Below are 7,038 nucleotides of genomic sequence, written 5' to 3' on the forward strand. Positions count from 1 at the left end.
ATGAACAGCTGAGCTTGCTGTTCAGCTTCACAGGCTTTCTGAACACTTATCATTACTTTGCTTCTTAAGGAAAGTAGGCTGGAGAAAATGCCCAGCATTAGCTGTGGCAAAAACCTGCCTGGCCCCATTTGACAAAAGGATTAAGGAAATCTGATTTCTGATAGCTGCACAGCAAACTAGGGACATCTGACATTAGTCTCTAATTCTGAGCTTTCTAAATGCTCTCAAAAATGCTCCAAAATGCTGGGGTCTGTGATAAGAGCAGCAGAAGCATCATCCCAAGAGGGAATATAACCAGAAAATAGTACCACATATAGTGGGTACTGGCCATGACTGTGGCAGGACCCTTAGCTCAGGAAGCCCATCCAGCCCTGCACTTGCTTAGTTTTTAATCAATCCCTCTGCTGTCTATGTGGTTTTCTCTGTCCCTTGGCAAACTTCATCTGCCCATTGCCAAACTTTGAATGCATTTCATAAACTCAAGCTGGAACGCTTGGCTTTAAAGACTGTGATAAAACTGATCACTTTAGCATATGAACCAGATAAATGTGTCCCTTTGTCAACAAGTAGTTCTTTTTTTTTTTCCATTGAAAAGATCATTTTTCTCTCAGCTTTGCTACTGAGGGTTTGCTTTTAAAATGAACGTTACAGACACTATCAAAAATTTTCTTTGAAGCCTTGTTCAAATACATGTAAAGCAGGGACTGTTTTTTTGTTTGTTTGTTTTGTTTGTTTGTTTGATAAATAGTGCTCCAGCTGTTTCCCCATAGATTTTAAAGCAAAGGTGAACTGAGATGTGTTTAGAGGTACCCTATGCAGTACACTCGGCCAGTCTAATTGTATCTTTGTACCAAGGCAACATTAACATTCAAGCAAACTAAGGTTGTGACCCTGTACTCACAAAATCAGATTCATTACTCAGTTCCTTTTCACTAGTAAATGCTTTGGGCTGCCATCAGCATTTCTGGAACCTTGTTTGGTAGCTGTTTTGCTAGAATGCTGCTGCTCCAGAGCCCCGGGGATACGCTTATCTGGTAAGTACTCTTTCAAAGTTGAATAGAGTTGTTTTTTGTTTATTTTTTTTTTAATTGAAAGAAGGTTGGGTTTGCAAAAACTGTAACTTTCTCTAATCTGATTTCAGCTGTAGCCAGGGAAAACCAGTACTTTGTGGGTTATTTGTGGGCTATTTGTACGCATACAGAACTGTGTCATAGGAACGTTATAGCCAACCACTGTCTGCAGCTGATGATGGAAACAATCCAAACCAGCCCAAATGAGGCAAGCATTGAGACCAAACTCAAGAACCACAGAGAATCTGCAGTTTGTTCAATGTTCAATTTTTTCAAAAGCCCTCAACTAAAATACATTGTAGTACAGAGAGTGCTGTGTGTAGGGTTTTGGGATGCAGTGTTTTGGACAGGGAAGAGAGAGAGGATGCTCAGATAATGGAAAAGAGTATCCTGGGAATGGTTGGATATGCCCTACGCTTTAGGCAGGTATATATGTTGTGGAGAACAGGGAATGGGGTGGAGAGTCAGGAATCACTTAGGGGTATCTATTTCAGCAGTGCGCTGGTGAGAAAGGCTAGGCCAGAAGACTGGTGTTAGAGCCTGTAATAAAATGAGACAACAAAGCAGATGTGAACCCACCCCTTGCAAACAGCACTTCACATGTGCATGTGATTAATAGCTGTGGTGAAGGGTTAGTGAGCAACAGCCTGATGCCAAATGGATATCAATGGGATAAAACCATGCATTTGGCAGATATGGGAAGGAGAACTCGTTGTACATGGAATAAAGGAGAGCACGCAGCAACTCCCTGAACCCCTGGTAGAGCTCTGGCACTCCGACAAGAATCTGGCTGTAACCCTGTACAACAAGGACCACGCATGTACACATGTGCACACAATTACATGGCATGGACGTAACAGGAGAAAATTGAATATAAAATATTACAGAAAGCCAATAATTCTGGTTTATATCTTTCTTTCTCCTTGAGGCAGAAAAGAACTTGGCTATTTTAAAATCTGGGATCTATTTACATAGCCAAACGAAATGCTCTTTCTTGTGAAAAATAGAGTAGGATGGAATTTAAAATGTCAACATTCCTGAGACCTGTTTATCTCTTTTCATGCCTCCCTCTGTACTGAGTATTAACGAATAGACACTAGGTGATAGAAATTGTGACAGTTCTGCTGAAGTTATGACAAGTTATACCACCTGCAAATATGATCCAAAATCTCTGACGATGTAACTATGTTAGAAAATACGGTTTTAACCACATGGTAGCTAGCATATGGGAAAGTCCTGTTGTTGATAAAGCAGGTTGCATCTTTCACTTGTTGGCTGATTTAGGAAACCAAAGGAAAGCTTTAACACAGAAAGTCGATGTTTTCCACTGAAGGTATTCAGTAGGATATCTGTATTTTCCAAAACTTCCTAATGGAAATGGCAAGCACAACATTATTTTTTATCAACTTTGTAAATAAAAAAAAATATATTTGAAACAATATTAAGATCCTACATTATCTTAACTGTCTTCAAAGACTGCGTGAAGTTTGGGTTTGCTGTTACTAGAGCACAAAGACCTAGCTTGTTTGGTGATGGTAATGTTTATGGGAGGTAGAACATGGCAAATCTTCCCAGAACTGTGTAAGCAAAATTTGCAAGAAATGAACTATAAAAGGTTAAATAAATTAGAAAGTTTGTGCTTGGCAAACAGAGGAAAATCTCATCTGTGCCAATGTATATGGAAGAAAAAGCCCTGCTTGGGTAGAGTCTCCAGTGAATTTTAGTTTTGCTGTCTACACTGAAGACAGTAACTCTCACTTCATGGCATTCTATGGCACACAGAAATACAGATGGAATCTGGCTTCTGTATGTAGTAACCTGTAGCCAACCAATTGACTCACTGATTGCAGACAGTTCAGTTCTATATCTAGCTGTCTGTGACACAGCAGAGGAGAAATTTGGGTCACCTGCGTACCCTGAGTCACTGCCATTGGCTAAAGGTTACAAATGCTCCACTGAACTGATTAAACTACTTTTGTCTACAAAATGAATACTGTTCATGTTTTCTATTTTTGTGTATGTGCAAATAAAAGAAGCAATTGCCTTAGCTATGAATCAAAGTAGCAATGTCTCTAATATACTAAAAATTAAATTTGATGTGATGTTATTGCTGGCATGTGTTAATTGTATTTTCATGTAGGGGTCCATCTGAGATTTTCAGACAGTATTCTACATATACAGAGGAGATATTTCTCAAACTAAGCAAGCAGAGGAGAAGAAACTTAGTTTCTTCTAATTTAGTTGCTCTTTCTACTTTATTGTTCATTAGGACCTAGAACTCCTTGACTGTCCTCTCAGGACTTTCTACATTACAGTACAGAACAACATTTGATTCCAACATTAATATGAAAAATCAAACTGAGTCTGTTTAGAAGGATTCAAAGGTTTACTCCTTATAATAATTTTCCTTTGTTTATTTAACTCTCGAGAATTGTGCTTCTGCTGGTGTTAGATATGTTTCAGTAATGTTGACACGTTCTCTCTAAAGTAAGAGTAATCATAATTTTCCTAGCTTTATTTCATACTTGTGGAACAGGAAGCCAAGACTGTACTGAAGTAAAGAAGTAAACTAGGTTATTCCACAGACAATCTGCAGGGATTGAGGTGGAAATTACACTTGCATCTTTGGCTGGTTTTGGTCCGCTGCGGGATGAAGTTCTGATGTTGCTGCCATAGAGATGTATCATTTTTTGTCCAATTTTCACAACCTATATCCCAGGCTGTACATTTGAGGGACAAATGAAGTAGAAATAGACAGATCTAGACTGAAATTAAACTGTCTTTCAGCATCTGCATCTCAAGGGAAATGTTAGTACCCTGAAAAATACAGGACTGATGGACAGTATGATGACTCACTTCTTTCTATGGGAAGGAAGATGACAAGAAACAGATTTTCAGCTGTTGATGAAGCTTTTCCATCTACTGGGCAATACATCTGCCAAGAAATGATGAGAGGCAGGATATGATACACCACTTATACTTCGTTTCCTCCACCTGCACAAAATCGAGGCTGTGAGCCATAGACTTCTTGGTTATGTTGCAGGCACCCATCTGTCAAGTAGGGCTTTTTTCAGAATTAAAGTTTTAGGCCAAATTAATCCCTTGGATAATTCCATTGTGTTTTGTCTAAGAAAATATCAATTACTGTGAATGGAAGGATGATCTCATGATGAAAGCAAATGAATGACTGGGAACCATGGCTGGGATCTAGGACAAGTTCCTCTTCTGCTACAGAGTTTTGTATAATCTGGATAAACTGACACAAATGGAAGTTGCCTCCACATCCACTTGCATAAAATGAGGATAATTTATTTCCAGAGGCATCTTTTAAGGATGCATATTTATTTGAGCTGTTTTAATGAGAGCAACTACAAGGAAAGAAAACAGGTACGTTGCTATTTTTGTAAAGTATGAATAAGCAAACTGTAAGGAGGTTTGTGTTCCTGTAGGTGACAAGCTGAGGTATCTGCAATTAGCAAGTTTACACTGTCAACTTACTCTTAACACTAGGGTTAAAAACTCTTTTTGATCTTACTTTGGGCTATCACAAGGGACAAGGGAGATAAATATGCGAAGCAGATTAGGATTAGAATTAGGATTAGGATTAAGAAATTATGTTTGAAATTATGTTTGAAATTTCTGAAGAGATGGAAGACTGCCTTTTGCTCTGACATTACTTTTTTACTTCAAGCGGTAGTGAGTATACCATCAGAAATCAGTACAAGTCAACAGTACCTTGCTGCAAAATAATTGTCAATTGCTGCAGTGTTGAAAACTAGACTATCCTTCAGAGACTGAGATGCAGCACTGTTTCCTACTGCATGCAGGTGAAGAGAACTCAAATGATCAGTTTAGGAGATTGTCCAAAATGGAAAGATCCAGGCATCTGAAAGGAGAACTGGGAAGAGGACAACAAACTTAATATGAAGTCACCTAAATGACTGCATATGGAAAATCTGTCAAGTATCAGGAGGTTTTTAATCATGGAGGAGCAAAACCAAGTATGACTATTTTCTTCTTCACTGTAACAGAACATTAAACCAAAAATTTTCAAAAACTAACAGAAATGTATAGGTTATATCTCATTAAAAAAAAAATGACTTTAGGAACTATCCTCTATCTTTACATTTGTTACCAGGAAATGTATTTTCGTGGTAGAAGCCTGCATCAATTTATTTGTTTTCCTAAAAACTTATCAGTCAGGAAGGAGATCCATTAGCCCTCCTTACAAATGCTTTGCAATTTAAAGCTCTTCAGCAGACCTGTCAAGGAGCTGGGTTCACAATCTGCCATTTTCTTCCTGATTTGGAGCAGACATCTGATTCCGGACTACATGCATGCTGATTTGCCCTGATTGCAATTGCAGAAGCTATGGCTCTTCTATCCCCCAAATAAATGGTATTGTACTAAAATGAACTGGATGGTAAAGTGTTCTGTCAAGGACTGCTTGATGCTGGTACAGTAACATCAGAGTTACAACACGGCAGTTCAAATTCATTCACCTGATTTGGCAGATACCTCCTGTATCTTATGTCATGGGTTGAATCATCTCTATGCTGCTATGCATGCTCCTAACATACTTTGTCTCAAGATTTACAGGTGCTGGGAGGAAAGAAAAGACTCACTCTGATAACCAACATGTATCTTCAGAATATGGTAAAGCTTCAAGTGATACAGGGTCTTTTTTAGTGGTTCTGAAAATATCAAGTAACAAAAATCTAAAAACATAGGGGACTTTAACTATGTAAGCTTAGGTACTTAGAAACTTTAAGTTTCTGCATCATCTGATGTCAGCTAAACCTAAAAAACCCACACTGGCACCTAAGTGGAAGAATTCTCTCAAGAATGAGATATTCGGGTTCCTTCATATATTTAGGTTTTAATTGTAAGTTTTCTGTAAGATATGTTATCCTTTTTAATCACAGTGATTTTGAGTAATCACCTGTGAGTTACACAAACACATTTGCATGTGAGGTGCATACAAGAAACTTAAAACTTTTTTCTTCCTAGACACTCAGTGTAATTGCATTAGGTCAAACCAGCACTGGCTTTTCCTCTCTCTCTCTTTCTCTCTCTCTCTGTCTCTCTCTCTCTCATTTTTTTCTCTCTCCCTCCAGCTCTGCAGCAATACTCTAGCTCCACTGACTGATCTAAAGCAGGAATTGGTGCCTCCTGGAAATGCGCTTCCTTAGGAAATGTGTTCAGCTAAGATCTCTCCTTCATACTGATGCAAGTCCCGCATATACTTGTGTTGGTTTTTTTGCTTGTTTGTTTGTTTTCTGCATGTGTTTAGTTTTCACTGTTCCCTTTCACGCAGATTTCCAAGAGATTTCACTGTTTAGCATTTGCAACATATTTTTATTTTGGTTGCCATTGCTGATGTTCTTGCTATCATAGCATTAACAGAAGAAAAAGGTACAGTGTCACAGAAAGCAGAAAAGCTCATCTATTGAGAATTAGTGTGATCATATTGGCATGACAGGAAAACAACAGCTAGATCCTGATCCAGGAAATTAAACAATCTTGCCTCTGTGAATGAGTGAGCAATTCTGGAAAAAGCACTTAGCTGAAACATTCTTCTCTATCCCACTTTCTCCTTCTTTGATAAAACAAGGTCACTTGTTCATGTAAGTATTCAATTAATTTGATTTATTTCCTCAAATAATACCAGCTTCTCCTTGACAACAGCAACTGAGGGGGTGTTTTGAGATGCACCAAAGTTTACATTTCTGGGGCTCATTAAATCACATCATTGGATGTAATTTAGGTTGTTCAAAATATGCACAATGTTATGACTTTTACTTGATGGTATCTGAGCATAACAACTGGCAAAAAAAAAAAAAAAAATTCCACTTGATTATTCCTACAGTAGTGTTTAATATTCTAATAACCACTTCCAGCTAGCCTTTCTCTTCTCAAATGCTCAGAGGAAGCTGGCACAAACATTTTCTACAAGCTCCAGCAAATG

The sequence above is a fragment of the Meleagris gallopavo genome, chromosome 1, assembly GCF_905368555.1.
Source record: "Meleagris gallopavo chromosome 1, MGAL_WU_HG_1.1, whole genome shotgun sequence".
Taxonomy (NCBI): Eukaryota; Metazoa; Chordata; class Aves; order Galliformes; family Phasianidae; genus Meleagris; species Meleagris gallopavo.